The sequence below is a fragment of the Panthera uncia genome, assembly GCF_023721935.1.
Source record: "Panthera uncia isolate 11264 chromosome C1 unlocalized genomic scaffold, Puncia_PCG_1.0 HiC_scaffold_4, whole genome shotgun sequence".
Classification (NCBI taxonomy): Eukaryota; Metazoa; Chordata; class Mammalia; order Carnivora; family Felidae; genus Panthera; species Panthera uncia.
This window is the reverse complement of record NW_026057585.1, coordinates 33,918,374-33,936,321: the sequence shown is the minus strand read 5'-3', so window position 1 is coordinate 33,936,321 and position 17,948 is coordinate 33,918,374. Positions and strand designations below refer to the sequence as shown.

Here is a 17,948-nt window from a genome sequence, read left to right as displayed (position 1 = left end):
TCTCAGAAGACAGCCTTACTTGGGATATAACAATAATTTTTCTTTTATTGATTCATTGACATTCTTAAGTACATTTCCAACTGGATGTCGTAGAAGCTATGTCCTAAATTCTTCTACAGCATTACTTTTAAGAGGCAACTCAACCAAAAGATGCTCATCAGATGCTGAAATATATAGGACTCCAGGAGCAGCACTAGGGAGACAATAAGTAAAACGTGGCTCTTAATCATGAGGGTTCAGAACCCAGTGGAAGAAGACAGACAATCAAATATGTAATTCTATTACAAGTCCTAGAATGGTGGTTTGTACAAAAGGTCACTCTACAGAAGGAGCAGTGGCTCTGCCTGGGGGAGTGAGGGAAGGTGAATGGCCTTGCTTGCTGGGTTTTGGAAGATACACAGGATTTCGATGACAAAGGATGGAGAATGTATTCTAGACAAAGGAGAAGGAAGAATAACACAGAGGTTGATGCCAAAAAGTGAGCATTCAGTCATGCAGGAGTCATGCCCGGCAGCCCACAATTTTTTTTTTTTTAAGTCTGCAGAATGTTTTTTTAAAAAAACTACTTGTCCATGTTTAAAATGGGGAGAATTTGTGCACAAACCTTTATTTTTGACTTACTGGAAACGCAAAGATTTAGCAACACTGGGCCCACATTCAACTGATCTTGAATAAGAGCTACCTCCTTTAGAGGGAGATTCTTCTCCCTAGCCCACCCCAAACCCCACACCCTCTATTGTGTTATTCCCAGCCCTCCCTATGGGCATTTGTGGTTGTGACCCCTGACAGAGCACAGGCTATGAGGTGGCAGGAAAATGCCTTGAATGAGAATGTGGTATGAGAAGTCTGGAATCTTGCTTGCCAAGTGTTTTCAGACTTTACCATGTGGGTGATGGGGGAGAGTGAAACAGGGTAGGAAATTAGTGAAAGCTGATTTTTAGGAGACTCTCTTTGGCAGATAACTTGGAGGCATTTAGACTGAATTATGGCACTACTCAGGAGGTCACCACAATAGTTCAGGAAAGACATGATGAAGACTTGCAGTAGGAAGAGTGGTGAGGAAGACGGAGGCAAGGGGCAGAGGCATAAAAGGAGCTGAGGTTTAAACATGTTCCCAAACTGTTTATAAAAATGTTTAAACATCTAGAAAAATTGAAAGAATAGTACAATGAATACCAACCGCTACCCAGATTCAACATCAACTTAACAACTGTTATCATTTTGCCATATTTGCTTTATTTTTACACACACACACACATATATACACATATATATATGTACACACACACACACACATATACATATATATACACATATACATGTATACACGTATACATGTGTGTGTAAAAATAAAGCAAATATGGCAAAATGATAACAGTATGCACATATACATGTATATATGTATATATATGTGTGTGTGTGCGTGTGTGTAGGTGTGTGTATGTGTGTGTGTATGTATTTTGAAAGAAAGTCATAGATATCATGACACTTCACACCTAAATAACTCAAATATGCATCACCTAAAAATAAGAGTTTTCTTGTATATCACCACAATATCATTATCACATCTAAGAAAACTAATATTAGTTTTTTAATATCACATATCATGTCATTTAATATATAACTCATATGGAAATTTTCTCCAATTGTCCCCAAAATGTTTAGCTGTTTTTATCAAGCCAAGAGTCAATCAAAGTTCATATATTGTATTTGGTTGTTAGGTCTTCTTACTCTCTCTCCCCTGATGATAATGACTTTTGGAAGAATCCAAAAAAGTTGTCTTATAGAATATCTCACTTTACGGATTCCTCTGTAGGTTTCCTGTAATTTCACTGTTCTTTGATTTCCTGTAATTCCTATATATTTGAAGTTAGGTCTAAAGGCTTAACTAGATTGAGTTTAACACTTTTGGCAAGAATAGTTCATAAATGATTTTGTGAATTTCATCTGCATCACAGATGGAATCAGTCTGTGAGTGATCACATCAAAAGGAATACAATTCAAGGCTATCCCATATTATTGGTATAGCCAAATTAGTGACCCACCAGATTGCTCCTTTGCAATTGGTAAGTCACCTCTGTGATGATACTTTGTCATTGTGTGAATATCCTGTTCTGAAATATTATTTCATTTGGGGTTGCAAAATAGTGACTTTCAAATATCACTTCTTCTACAGCATTCTTTTCTAAAGGTAAGATTCCCTCATCAACTAGGATGATGATATACATATTTCTCCTAAAAAGACAAAGTAAATGTTTAGTTCTTTCCCTTTTACTATCAATTGCAGAGTAAGGATTTGTTACTTCTAATGATGTAAATGTTTTTCTTCTTCTTTCCATTACTTTTTGGGTATCACTATACACTCATGGATTTTTATATTTTCAATGTTTTGCAGTTAACTACAGTCATCTTCAAATTGTCCAAATGTGTCTAGTGGAAACCCTTTAAAACTAGCTCTTGTGTCCCTTTAACATGCCCCCATAAATCACTGAGCATTTCCTTAGTTCCTAGGATAACAAGATATCCTAAGTTCACCTTGTAGTTTCCCTGCTCAACAACTAGAATCAGCGATTTCTCCAAAGATCATTGTTCTTTTTAGTAGGTAACGATGGAAACCAAAATGTGGATCTAGATGTATTTATTGTTCAAGGGGTATCATTGCTTCTATATTCTTCTAGTAGACAAAACCAGGATGGACAGATAGTGGTGCCTGTATGCATGTATATTTTTAATTCATGAGTCCATACTGATATTTTTCATTAAAATTTAATATTATAATTTAATATGACAAATACTTTCCCATTAGATATTTTAAAGGATGGATGAATAGAAGTGGATAAGGAGTTGCACGTGTGAGGTAAGGAAAAGAAAGACCAAGGACTCCCTAAGTTCTTAGACTAAGAATCTGAGTCTAGATGGATGGCACTGCTGCTGCCATCTTACCGAGATAGGAAGTAAGAAAAAATGGAAACACTCCTGGGCTATGGGTGAGGGATGAGAACTCAATTGTACATAGTTCAGTGTTTTATTATATTAGTTGTAAAATTAAATAATCTGCTTAAGAAGTGACACACACAGGTGAGTCAGCGTCAAGGATTTCACATAGGTGTAGAAACGTAAGCTATATTCAGAGTACCAGTCAAGAGTAACCTAACACTAAGTATTCTTCAAACACTGTTAACATCTGTGAAATGTCTGTACCCCAGTTCATGGATGAAGCTTGATACCTAAGTATGACTTATTAGGGTAAGAAAATTGAACTCAAGCAAAGGAGGAAAGAAAGAAAAACATAAAGGTGAAGATATTCTGAGAAGTAAAGGAGAAACCTTAAAAACAGTCCTGGATTTAAAATATCCTGTATTAGTTTGCTAGTGCTGCCATAACAAAATACCACAGTTTGGGTGGCTTCAGCAACAGAACATTATTGTCTCACAGTCTGGAGGCTAGTAGTCCAAGGAGTAAGGTGTTAACAGGTTTGTTTTCTTCTGAGTTCTCTCTCCTTGGCTTGCTGATGGCCACTTTCTCCCCGTGCCCTTACATGGTCATTCATGCCTTCATCTGTATTTGTGTGTCCCAATCTCTTCTTATAAGGACACTGGTCACACTGCAGTAGAGCCCATAGGACTTCATTTTACCTTAATTACCTCTTTAAAGGCCCTGTTTCCCAAAGGCAGTAACAAATTGGGATTCGGACATCAAAATATGAATTTGAAGAGAACACAATTCAGCCCATAACACATAGGGTAGAAAAAAGCTATGTGATAATGATACATGTTTGAGAAAGTTAGCAAGTCTTCTCTATGGCTAGGTCTCATTTCTGACTGGACAGAGACAACTTGATAGCATTATTACTCGACAACAGCTTGAGCAAGTTTGAGCTGATGATTACATGATGAGCCACACATTCACCCACATTTCTATGGTCAACGATGGATATACAGAGAAAATTGGAGACAGAACATATCCACCCTGTTTCCGCCAAGATTTTCTAGGCTTTGAATTTGAGTCATTATGCTTAGCTTTGCTCTCTGCTGAGGTGGAGGGGAGGGCATTTAATCATTGCTTTTTCCTTCTTTTTCAGGACAAGTAGCCCTGTGCCAAATGACTCATCCGATACCAGCCTTAACTGTCACAAATGACATGGGAGCGGCAGGTTTCATCTATCTTAGAAAAGGGGAAATTAAAGAGGAAGTCGATTTTTTTTTTTTTTTTTTTTTTTTTAGGATGCTAGAAGATTGGTGCTTTTACAGATGGGAAAACAAAGGCCAAAGGAGGAGCTAGAGAAAGACTTGAGGACCTGCCTGGGGACTTGCTCAGCTAGTAAGGACACAACCTTTTGACTCCTATCCCAATACTCTTTCTACTTCACCACAAAGTAGCTCTTTTGCTATGGTTTTTTGGTTTTAAAACATTCTTGGAAGCATTGCTTACAAATGATTTGAAATGCCAAAGAACATTCTGGTATAGTGGTTAAGAACCCAGACTGGTCAAACAAACCTGTGTTTGAGTCTCAGCTTTATCATTCACTACTATATAGCCTTCAGCGGGTTGTCTAACTGCTTAAAGCCTCAATTTCCTCAACAATGGAATGCAGATAATAATAGCACCTACCTCACAGAATGGCCCTGAGGACTTTAACACATTTACAAAAAAATAAGTAGTGTTAGGCACATGGTAAGTGTTCAACAAATAAGAGGTGTTATTGTTCATTACAATACCCTAACATGTATCAGAATTAAGATTTTCCTTTCTGGTTTCCTAGGCAAAAATGAATCAAAAATAAATGAGTAAATAAATGAACATCATTAGTTAGACATCTTTCCATTTCACAGCCAAGAGGATGTTTATTACAATGCCCCAGGATCTAGCAGCTGAACACAAGGGCAAAAAACAAACATAACAATTGAGTCAAATTATTTCACAACTTTGAAGATAAAAAATCACAGCCTAAGGAGAAAACCAAAATCTCCAAGAGAAAAGAAAGTTCTGAGACAAAAGAAGGGGGGGGGGGGGAAGAAAGGGTGTTATGCCACTTATAAACTCAACAAAAGCATTGGTACCAGCCAAGAGTGACAGAGACCACTTTCCAGATAAAAGAATGGAATTAAGATGCCGAAGAAAGTAAAAGTTATCTCCAGCAAAAAAGACTTATTTTTCAGAGTCCAGGATCCTTTAATGTGAACGATGTGAAGAGGTTTTTTCTCACATAGAGTCACACGAGGAACTGACCATTAAATCCTGACGGGGCCCTGCTGCAGTGACTCCCATAACATATCAGCTAATCACAGAGCCCACACACTTGAACAGGTTGCTATGTTAATTTTCTTTAACCAGTAATTTTTTCTAAAAGTTGGGTTCCAGGACCCTGCTGGAAAGCCTATCGTTTAAAATTGATGAAATGCGATTACTGTTTTCAAGTATCTATTTGTGCACAAGGGAAACTCTAGCCTCAACTAAAAAGGCTATTTATTTTTGTCAATCTTTATTGCCTCAAAGGCCAAAGCAAGACCCAGAAATAAAAGCACAAAATGAATTTATCCACAATACACATGAAAAAGAAAGAGCCAGAGGGACTCTTCCGGAACAGATAGGTTCTCTGCTTAAAATGAAGGAGAAAGGCATTTTCAGTTACCTGGTCCCTTCATCAGTTCTTTGCTGAAATGGTTACAGTAAGCCAGATCCATTCCTATTTTTTGTTCACTCTTTTCCTGCTGATTTCAGTTCTTGTCTAAGAGCTGCACTGGGAACATTCTGTAAGGCAATTTGGCAGTATTTAGAAAAATATTTAATATGATTATCTTTTGACCCAATAATTTCACTTGTAGGAAATTTTCCTATAGGAATTCTAATTAAAGTGTTTGAAAATACAGACATGAGGAAATTGGGGTGCCTGGCTGGCTCAGTCAGTAGAGCACGTGACTCTTGATCTCAGGGTCATGAGTTCAAGCCCAACACTGGGCCAAGAGCTTACTTAAAAAAAAAAAAAAAACTTCTGAGGTGCCTGGCTGGCTCGGTCAGTATAGCATGCAGCTCTTGATCTTGGGGTCGTGAGTTCAAGCCCCACGTTGTGAGTAGAGCTTACTTAGATATGAAGAAATCTACTATCCCATTGTCTGAAATACTGTAAATTGAAAGCAATCTAAATGTCCACTAACACGAGCTGATTAAATAAATAAATACTGATTCAGCTATATATACACACACCCTGGAGTCAGATCACCTGAGTTCCCATTTTACTACAACTTATTAGTTGTGGCCATTTATATTTATTTTCTATTGCTGCTATAATAAGTTACCACAGATTTAGAGGTGTAAAGCAACACAAACTTATTATCTTACAGTCTGACAGGTTAGAATTCCTATATGGGTCTCACTGGGCTAAAAGCAGTGTGTTGACAGTGTTGGGTCCTTCTTATAGAGTCTAAGAGGGAATCCCTTTCCTTGCTCATTCAGGTATTGGCAGAGCTCAGTCCCATGCGTGTGGCTGTAGGACTGAGGTCTTGGTTTCCTTGCTTGCTGTTGGCAGAGGCCTGCCCCTGGCTCCTAGAGTCTTCTTGCTGGTCCTTGCACATAGACCCCTACATCTCAAAAACAGCCACAGTGTATGGAATCTCTTGTGGTGTCATCTGACCCTGCTTCTGTCATCATCTCTCACTCTAACTCAACCAAGAAAGGTTCCACTTTTAGAGACCCAAGTGATTTAACTGGGCCCACCCAGACAGTCCAGACCAATCTCCCCATCTCAAGGTCTCAACCTTAATCCCATCTATAAAGTCTATTTTGCCATGTAAGGTAATACATTACAGTTTCCGGGGATTTAGATATAGACATCTTGGGGGGCCATTATTTTACCTGTCACACCTCTCTAAGCCTCAGATTCCTCATCTCCAAAATGGAGCTTCTTCCACATGTGGTTCTTATAAACTAAAGATGTGACAGACTCTTGGCACATAGTAATCACTCAGCAAATGTTAGCTATCACCACCACTGCTATGTAGCCAGTGAAAAAGAGATAGAGCCATATTATGGACATAGAAAGATGTTCAAATGATGTATTTGAGAAAAGTCAGCTATAGAAAAGTGTGTACAGTATAACCATTTTTTTTAAAGGAGAAAAAAAGTAAAAAGATAAATACTTGTTATTTGTACTTACATGGGGGAAAATGGATGGATGCCAAAAGAGGGTTGTAAAAGGGATACTAATTATATATGTAATATTTTCTTTCTAGTATAAATAAATGTCTGAGACATATATGACAGGATGTTTGCCTCTTTTTTTTTTTTTTTTTTTAAGTAATCTCTATTCCCAATGTGGGGCTCGAACTCATGACCTCAAGATCAAGAGTTGCACACTCCACTGACTGAGCCAGCCAGGTACTCCAGGATATGTGCCTTTTAAAGTTCTGGTTTGTTATATTCTTTACTTCTCTGTGTATATAAAATGTTTAAAAACATTTTTAAACAACTTCATGGAGAAGTCAGAAATAGGGATGCTGTCCTGATGGTACGTGTATTTTGTGTTCTAGAAAAAACAATCTAAGGTTTTATAGGTAAACATAGAATTAGGGCAGACAGATGAAAATGTATTTCTACTTTCTGTCCATCAGTTAGCACCTATTGAAGACTCATAATAGGCTAAGGATAATATTGTTTGAAAAGGCCCAGGGGTGTCTGGGTGGCTCAGTTGGTTAAGCAACCCACTTCAGCTCAGGTCATGATCTTGCAGTTCATGAGTTCAGGCCCCACATGGGGCTCTGTGCTGACAGAGGGATCCTCTCCTTCTTTCTCTGCCCCTCTCCCACTAGTGCACATGCTCTCTCTCCCCCTCAAAATAAATAAGCTTAAAAAAGAAAAAATAAAATGCTTAAAATATGTATGAGAAGGTTTAAGAAGACTTAAGCAGAAACATGTATGCAAATTTAATACAGTCCATAAATGTTGTCAAGAAACAAAGAAGTAATCAGAAAAGTGATTACATTTCAGAGAGAAATTTAATTTTGAGACAGATTCTGAAGGAGGAGAGGTTCATAAATGTCTAAGAAGGAACAATTCAAATAAGAAAATGGCCTATATGATGAGGCACATAGAAGAGGCCTTGTCAGCAGAATGTGGGGAACAGTGGTAGAATAAGGTGGTTGGAGCAGAAGTTCCTTCTCCAAATTCTGAAGAGCAAGGAAAACAGATGTAGATATTTACATGAACATATGCACAGAAAAATGTCAATACACAATTAAATAGAATTTAGGCTACCAGTAAAATAGATTTGACATCACAGATTTACACTGACTGTGATAATCACCTTTTCCCCTATATTTGCTGGCTCCAATGGAGACTTGGTAAAAGTGTAAAGTATGAAGCCAGTATTTATGAAGTGCTTTGAAAGAGAAAAAGGGAATGCTGATGGAGACCAGGAGTGAGCCTCCCTTCATTCTCTGTTGGAAGTGTTAGTGGAAGTGGAGTTATCTCTTTAGGGTTAGATGTAATTATTTAATAGATTAACATGGACAAATATCCTCCCCTCCAAAAGGACAATCTATTTTGAAAATATTCTGCTTAATGCCATAAAATATTCTACTGTTGGGTTACATTCAGCTTTCTGCCTAATTTGAATGAAAGGCTCAACCTAATTTTTATTGGAGGGGATATAGATGGCTATGACCATAACAGAAAATTTGAGTCAGTCCTGATTTGTAGCTTACAGTACAGAGGGTGCCCCATGACCCATCTGGTCAATCCCCAGGTCCTGCTGCCCCTGCCTCCTCATCACCGCTCACATCCTGATTCCCTCTACTGTTGTTCCAGATCTGGCCTCATCCCAGTTTGCCCAAAAACTGTGGCAGCTTTCCCATAGTCTCCCCACCATACTGTGGCCACAGTGACCTCCTCCTCTCTCTTGCTCTGACAATCTGAACAGATTCCTGCTATGCTTAAAGTTGGACTCACAGTGGGGTTGCCTCACACTGATGTCTCTGTGAGTTGTGAGATGGGTCATAGGCCATGTATTACTGATAATAAAGCCCCAAAGATTCCAGTGAGGCATTTGTCTTAGCTCTGTGTCTAGAATACCTTCCCCCATCGCTCAGTCACTGACTCTGATGTCTGGCAGACTCCTGTTCCTGAAGGTCTCAGCTCAGATGGGAATCCACAGTCTTGACTTGCCCAGCGAGTTCACACTCTTCTCCTAAAGCCTTGCTATGCTTTGTGTAGACTTCCACATAAGATTTGTCCTGTTTGATTCAATTGTTTATTAAGCTCCTTGAAGATAGAGACCATGTCTTAGTTTTTTTACATGGTTAGTAAATAGCAACTTCTAGTACATTCTAGGCACACAGTGAACATTAATGGATGTTGAATAAATAGATTAGTACTACCACTGATATGATGTAGAGATTCCCGTTAACTAGGTCAACATTTTTTCTCCCATTCCTGCTATAGATGACAGCAGGGAAAAACCTTTCTCCCTAATTATGTTATATAACACTGTCCCATAAAGTTTCTGCATTTTGAGAGCAAAGGCTGAAAGACATTTTTTTTCCTTCATAAAATTAAAGATCTTGATTATTGGCAAAGAAATGATGCTAGATTCATTAGAAAGAGAGTGGTCTAGCAATTCTTTCTCTGTTTCTGTAACTAATTACAGATGAGTAATTTAAAAAAATTAGTATCCATAAAAATCAACTGCAAACCAATAAGGATGATGAGTTGAATCATAAAAATTCCATGCTATTTATATTTCCCCACACACACTCAGTGCATTTATTCTAAATGGAAAAGTACAAATATTGGCATAAAAACATTTAAACTACAGAAACAAGAAATTCCAAATGCTAATCCTGCCTAAAGGGCAGAATTTAATTCTGTGCTAAGCTACTGTATGTAGGATTAAGAGGCGTGGCTAACTGAACATTTGAGAACAAGTAATTACCACTGAGTCTATCATATATTTGTCTCACACATAATTTACACAATAAGCCCACAGTGGAGACTAATAAAAATGCTGTTTGAAACATTTTTTTCCAGCCACAAATTTTTCAGGCATCTCCCCCTCGGCCCCCCGATCAAAGATCATTTACTCCTATGGACTTAGGTTGGATGGCAGTGAGAGATTTTTTTCTCTGATACGTAGGGACAGAGAAATAACATTTCTAACTTGTTCTTCTTGGCTGTGTCATTCCAGCCAGTCGTGGGCATCTGAATGTGGAAATTCATGGTCCCTGGGGTTGTTTTATGGAATACTTCAGAGTGGAGTGGACATGCAAGGGAACACTTTTATTTACTCATTTATTTGTTCATTCAACAAACACATATGCGCCCAGAATTGTGCTGGGTTCTCAGGATACCAGTGAACAAGACAGGTCCCCACCCTGACGAGTTCACAGTCTAGTAGCAGAGACTATTAAGCTAACAATTATAACACAGAACAAGGGGCACCTGGGTGGCTCAGTCAGTAAGCGTCCAATTTCGGCTCAGTCATGATCTCACGGTTGGGGAGTTCGAGCCCCATGTTGGGCTCTGTGCTGACAGCTCGGAACCTGGAGCCTGCTTCAGCTTCTGTGTCTCCCTCTCTCTCTGACCCTCCCCTATTAGCACTCTGTCTCTCTCTCTGTCTCAAAAATAAACATTAAAACAATTTTATAATACAGAAGAAGCCAGGACAGGTGGTACTCAGAGAGTTGCTGTGGCTCTGACACCTGTCTGGGATGGTTAGGGAGGGCTTCTAGCAAGAACTGCCATCCAAGTTGCATCTCAAATGATTTCTAGGGCCCAAACAGTTGAAAGAGGGGAGAAAAGTAGAAAATTAACAGCCCAGGGAAGAGCTGGCAGAGATGAGATTACAAGGGGATGTGGGAGAAGATAAGGCAGGATGGTGCTTACTGATGGAGTAGAGCAGATATCTGCAAAGATATGGGGTCTGAGACTCTAAAAGCAACTGCTTCTGTGGCCCTCCTTCCCCTCTCTCCTTGGGACACCTGCCAGAAAGAAGATAGCTGAAAGTTCAAATATATTTGAAAGAGACATTAAATTTCTGTGCAGCAGCATCTTGGCTGGACTGATTCTGGCATTTGCTCTGATTTTAGCATTTTGCAGGAAACAGGGTGATATGTGCCATCAAAGCCATAACTTTCCAACTACAGCCCAGCTCTCTGGCTGTAATTCCGTATTTGGCAAGAGCGTGACCTGGGGCAAGGGATTTCACCTCACTGTGCCTCAGTGCCTCACCTTTAGACCAATTTGCAGAAGGAAATGAGTGACTGTATATAAAGTACTCAGGACATAGCTTGGCACAAAACAAATGCCCAATAAGTATTAGCCATAATTATTGTACTCTACCCATGGGAAGTGCTGATGAAGCCAGTTATTTAAATAACCAGCACGTTATTTACAGGACTGGGCCCAGAAGTAAAGCTGTTGTTTAATGTCTTTGGCACTAAAAGGACATTAGAAAAGTTAACCCTGTGAACACAAAGACTGAACTTTGGCTGCCTTTCAAAAGTTACAATGGAAGTTTCTGTTTATAACCATTCATTGAACATTCATTATCACCACACTTACTGAAATGTGTTTTTCACAGGCATACAAAGATACCTGAGTAGGTCTGAAAATCTGTTATTCATTCAATACATGCTTAGCAAGTATCCAGAAAGTGCAAATCACATTGAGGATAAAATGATGATTTGGACCTTCCAGCAGAAGGTGACACATGCTACAAAGAAGCAGAGATGGTAATAATGAAAACCTGCTGAATGCTTTCTTTATACCATGCTCTGTGCTAAGTGTCTTACTGGGATTATCTCCGAGTGCCTGGGAGCTGGGAGGATGGAATCATGGTTCTGAGCTGGGGGATCAGGAAAAACTTCATGGAGGTGGAAGTATTAGAACAGGATCTTGGGGGCGCCTGGGTGGCTCAGTCAGTTAAGCGTCTGACTCTTGATTTTGGCTCAGATCATTATCTCAGAGTCATGAGATCAAGACCCATGTCGGGTTCCATGCATGTGGAGCCTGATTGAGACTCTCTCTGCCCCTCCCCCCACCCTCTCACTCATTTTCTCTCTCTCTCTCTCTCTCTCTCTCTCTCTCTCAAAAAAGGACTGGATCTTGGAAAACACTTCTGGAGTGTTATGCTTAACCCTGGTTTTACAACTGAACGGGTCCAATGGCTTTTTCTAAAGATGCTTTTTCATACAAAAGGTTATTTTAAAGGGAATAGCTAACAAAATGGGAAAGTTTCTACTAAAAACTTCCGTCTGGCTACAAAATAGAACTACTACTAACCTGAGTCCAGCTGTTGCTTAAAAAATTAACAACTTCCCATTACATTCTCCAGTGTGATAGCCCTGTTGCCTGCAATGCAATCCAATCCCATTTCTCCCTGAATGCTCCTTCTTTCCCACAAATCACTGGGACTCGTGTTTGCAGCACACTCTGAAATCCTGTTCCCAATTATTGGTTGTGTAATTTATTGATAAAGCAAAGCCAAATATGAGTAAGAAGGAAAGCCTAATTAGAAATGAAGCACTCAATGTCCCAACAAGGAAAATTCCAGGGCTTCAAAAATAGAAAATCAGTGATGCATAGTTTGAGGGCTTTGTCACCAAAGAAATAATCCCAGTACTTAATAAACCAGAAAATGGATTAAACAGATGGGGCAAAGTTATCAGTGGCCGAGAATGGGCACCTACAGAGAAATAGAATGATTTAGAACCAAAATGACTCTGGTACACACTAAAGAATATCTATTTGGGTCCTGAAATGAACACGATAAAAAATCCGTATGAAAAGAAATATAAAATCAGCCATGAAGAGAGAACATAACAGGGTATGGGCTGATATAGAAATGCCAGAGCTACTTTAAAAAAAAAAAAAAGATTGATTAGCCAATTCAAAGAGTTGATTTGTAGGACTTTTTTTTTTTTCTTTAATTGAACCGACCTCTTGAGTGAATCAACAAAGATGGTAACTTTTAGTAGAGTGAGGATGCAGCTTCATTTTAATAAGTTTGCCCTTAAACAGAAAACCTTTTCTCACAACAGAAAAACCACCCCAACAGCACATGTGTCTGTATATTTTCTGCCTACACCTACCTGAACATGTTTCTAATCAGTTGACCACCTACATTAAGGCAACTCTTAGAGCCTGCATTTTGCTTTATAGGAGAAACAGCAAAGGCTCAGTATGTCTAAAAGTCTTTGCAAATTACAGGACTGAAATTATAGGACACTCAGTTTTGAGTGTTGGTGAGTTGCTGGATGGTCCTTCCCAGATCACTTAGCCTCCGTGTTTTCTAATTATTGTATTACACAAATAAAAGAATGATATTCACACATACAAACACACACACATGCACATCCCATACCCTTGAGCACGGAGAGACAACAGGCTGATCAGGAGGCTTCTACAATCTGCAAGAAACAGAGAACGGGAGACAACAGGAAAACACAGTTTCTGAGTGATGGCAGAACAAGTTGCTATTAATGTCCCATCTTCCAACCACTGATGTGACCTAGGGGTCTTTCCCAGCCAGAGAATAATTTTAGGGAATGAGCTTCCTGGTGAGCTCACAGCTTAACACTGCTTGTATCACCATCTTGAGTCAGCAGTGGATAATGCTGTGCAGAATAAACTAATTTTAGTCATCTGTGGGATCCTTGTAAACGCTCCATAGTGACTTCAACAAGTCAGTGTGAACTTGCTATCTGTGCTTCATTTCCTGCTCTCAATAACCCACTAAGGGGTATTTTTAGATGATGACATCTTACAGGATTTGTCTAGGTGGGTTTCTTTGTTTTAGAGCTGGCAGCTGAAAATTCTGCCACAGATTCCAAAGTCAGGAGGCCTTCTGGTAAATGACCCAGGAAAGTGATTGACAAATATGGAAACAAAGAACATGGAAATGTGTTATCTTATACGTGCTACAGGAAAACAGTACTGCCCACCTTACTCTCATTGTAGCAACATGTTCCGGGAGCCTCAGCCCACAACTGCATGGAGGGAAGACAAGAGGAGAGAAAAATACTTATACTGAAGCTGATACAATTTCCTCCAGCTATCATACTATACATTTGGAATGTGAAATGATCCCTCAGCTTCTTAATCATCCCGTTCTGTACTGCACCTCTGGGCTCTGAGTCATATTTCATCGGCAGTCAATCATATGCTGAATATAGAACACCTCTAATTTGTTCAGCATCTCATGGGTCACTGAGAAAGAATAGAGCCTCAGGACAAACTCCGCTGGTCAGATCACTCAGGTCCAGGTATGTGAGCGCATCCTGTAACACTCACGAACTCGTATTTCATGGAAGAATTGTGTGTAAGATGTTGCACTAGGGTTTTGTATTTCTGAGAAAGATGCTGGGTTTGGCTGTAATTATCAAGGAATGTGGAAACCAAGAGGGGCTGAGTTGGGTGAGGAGAGTTGTAGGCAAATCAACCCCCCCCAGGGGTTGCCGTGAACAGTCAGTCAGGCGGAAAGAATGTGAAGGGACCCAGTCATAGGTAAAAGATGTTTTTGGGGTTTGTCTTTTCATCCTTAGAAACCTTCAACCCTGGAACATTTGATATCAATTTGTCCCTGGTCTAAAAGGAGACTTAGACAACTTCAAAGGAAGTGTATGAGAGGCATAGGGAGGAGAGAGGGAGGGATGGAGGGTGGAGAGAGAGGCAGAGTTGTAATTATTAATAGGGAAAAAGAAGGAAATGGTGTGTCCTGTAATTATTTGTGTAAGAAAGGCAGCTAAGAAGAGTTCCAGTGTAGAATTACCGGTTCTTGAATTCATTAAAAGTAACTCTGAGACTCTTGGATTTGGGGGGCCAAGACTTTGCTATAGGAAACTTCATTTAAATTCCTCTTTCCAAAGAAAACACACATCACACCAAGATATACAATCTATGTGTAGCTTCCTTGTGCTGCTGGAAACTCGGCCCCACTGACTGGTTCTTGTCTACCGAGAATCCCAGTGTCCTCATTTACCCCTCTAAAGGCGAGTCTGATGGGCTCCAGTTGAGCAAAGCGAGTCTTTCAGAGCAGAGACAGCTGCCGCTGTCTGGCCCATCTGCTCCTGAAAGAGGCCTGTGCGGCGGCCTCTGTGAACCACGCGGGCAGCGCTTCCACAGGATCCTAAGAAACCAACCTTTTGAGGAACGTTGTGTTAAGGAATGTCTGGAATGTTTTTCGTCCTGAGAGTTCCCAGGAAGCCTATATGGTCCATGATGAAGAACGGGCAGAGCAGTATTACAACGTTCAGGAAGACCAGTTCAGATCAGAGGCAGATCAGGGGGGAAATCATTAAGAGGAAGGATAAGACTGTCTCTTCTCAACCATTAAATGCAGTTTCAGAATTTCTCTCTGGATTCCAACTGCATCACACAGACCACCTACTATCGTTCCAGGCTAAAGTGACAGGGTAGGTGCTAAATAGGCTGTCAATTTTCAATGAAAAAAGTAGCAACTACCTGCAATTTGTTTTCATACTGGCCTTTAGCTTAGTGTGTGAATGTTGTTAAAATATCAGCATAACTGCACCTTTGACTTTATGTTATTAACGACAGTTATTCATAGAATCAGGAAGTCCTATTTCTAAATATGTTTTAAAAGTTTTAAATATATTTGAAGGTTTTAGAAATTCTATTTATAGGTAGGTGCCTGTATGCATGCACACACATACCCATATATGAAAATACATTTTGCCTGAATGCCTTTTTTTATTAGAACTATAAACTTGCTAAGGCTGAAGACATTGCTTTAATAAAGATATTTAGCATTTAAAATCATATTTAGTGGGTAGGGTACCATGGTCATTTTTTTTTTTACTTTTTATTTTGAATATTCTTCACCACAGGATTTCTCTGAAACTTTTTGTCTGCATTCCACAATAAGAGATACATTTAAAATTTTCATTCAGTACACTCACATGTATATGTTTATATGGTATTTATATACACATATATGTGCAAATGTATATACATGTGTGTATGTATGTGTATGTGTATATGTCTATGTATGTGTATGTGTATATACATACATACACATATATACACACATACATATGTGTGTGTACATGCATACACACGCACTCAACAAAATTTCACAAAACAAAACCTACCCTTACAAAGTGAATGCATTTCTGGTATTTTCTCTTCTCTTCTATTTCTTAATTTGTATAAAATATCAATTATGACTCATTTTATTCATTTCCTTACCCATTAATGGGTCATAACCTGGAGTTTGAGAAATACTATTTTACTTGGCCCTTCAAATAATTTCATAATTCTATTAAAGAAAATAAAATGTTGTAAGGCAATAATACAGGTATCAATTTGAGATGAATTAAGGAAATAAGTGAGTGCTAATAAAACGACTGTATCTTTAAGTTAATATGATCATTATCATGTTATATTTTGAAGCACATTACCTTTTTAAAAATGAGAATAGTATGCAATCCCTTCTTTTTGAAGAAGATTCTTTACAACCTTTCAAACTTAAAAATTAAGTTACCTCTTTTCTTTAGGCTTCTGACCCCTCCCTACTCCCCATTTTTTTTTAAAAGAAAAGATAGGGGCGCCTGGGTGTCTCAGTCGGTTGAGCATCGACTTTGGCTCAGCTCATGATCTCACGGTTCGTGGGTTCAAGCCCCATGTCTGGCTCTGTGCTGACAGCTCAGAGCCTGGGGCCTGCTTCAGATTCTGTGTGTGTGTGTGTGTCTCTGCCCCTCCTCTACTTGCACTCGTTCTCACTATATCTCTCAAAAATAAGTAAAAATGTTAAAAAAAAAAGATAATGATATTTAATAGAATAAAAAATTAAGAGTAAGTCTAGCCTTTATTATAACAGATTTCTACTAGCTCATTTAGAATTATGAAAAGGCCATATCCAGCATGAGGATAAATGCAGAGTATGGCTCTGAGCCCTTGAGGATTCTTTAGAATTCATCTATAAATTTGACTTTTGAAGACAAGATCAGACATTAGTTACCCAAAAAAGATAATAATTAAAGAAATTTGGTGGTGACTCTCTATGTGTGCATATGGAGATTCTGTCTGTAGTGTGTTTGATGATTCCCTAATATGGAGGTCCGGTACTTGTCAATAAAATTGATGGACTGGTCAGAATCCAGTAAGCTGACAACACTGAAAAGACTGTATGCTTCCCTTTAACCTATCTGATTTGTAAATTGAGATTTTTGTGTAATGTGAATTAAAATGGAGCCTACTGGTGCTTTTTCTTGATGCTGCCTATAGAGTCAACAAATTGGTGTTGAGAGAGAGGTATGTTAACACCCCAAATACCACAAGGTGGATTCCCTGGACATCAAGACGGACAGACTCTTTTGATAAGAGTGACCCTTTGACAATTACCTTACTGAATGGGACTCCTCATTAGTGGCAGGTGAGGTGGAAACGCTATAAACTTCGTCCCCACCCAGAGCAGAGAATTATGACTACAGAGCTCTCAACATGCCCTTCCATCCTCCGTCCCCACCTGGCTTTCTTCACAGGGCCTCCCCTGATTTGCCCACCACACCCAATGCCTGTTGACCTCTGCCTCCCTCTAGCCTCTTGGTGCAAAAGGCAGGCAGGGGTGTTCTCCTGTCCACTGTTGCATCTCCAAACTGGCACAGTGAACTAGGCACATTGGTGCCTTGGGTACTTCATAACAAAGGAATGAGGTAAAGAAGAGATGATTAAATTAATTTTAAATTAATCACCCACTTTAACTTGCAGCCCCCTCCAAGAGTCAGCCTTCTCTATATAGCCAAACTAGTGTGAAGCAAGTGCCAATCACTCTTCAGGGCAGCTCACTATCTCCAAAGCCAGCAGGCAGCTCCCTTCCAGGAGGCCTCTAGCCCCTTCCAACTAAAATAAGAGGGAGGAAGCTAATATTTTATAGATAAGTTGCTATGGACAGCGCTGAAACGTACACAGCTGACTCTTACCAACATGGAGGTTAG

At 39.3% G+C, this 17,948-nt stretch overlaps 1 long non-coding RNA gene across 2 annotated transcripts in view; it reads right to left on the bottom strand.

The window, feature by feature from the left end:
* The window catches only part of LOC125913392 (uncharacterized), a 32,618-nt gene extending 15,943 nt beyond the window's left edge, over positions 1-16,675 (bottom strand). The window contains exons 1-3 of one of the 2 annotated variants that reach the window (XR_007454995.1): positions 13,355-16,675; positions 10,876-10,970; positions 5,633-5,751 (exon numbers count right to left, since the gene is read on the bottom strand). This is a non-coding gene — a long non-coding RNA (uncharacterized LOC125913392). The remainder of the gene's footprint in view (positions 1-5,632; positions 5,752-10,875; positions 10,971-13,354) is intronic. The other variant, XR_007454996.1, reaches the window with a different exon arrangement.
* Between the last annotated feature and the right edge of the window lie 1,273 nt (positions 16,676-17,948).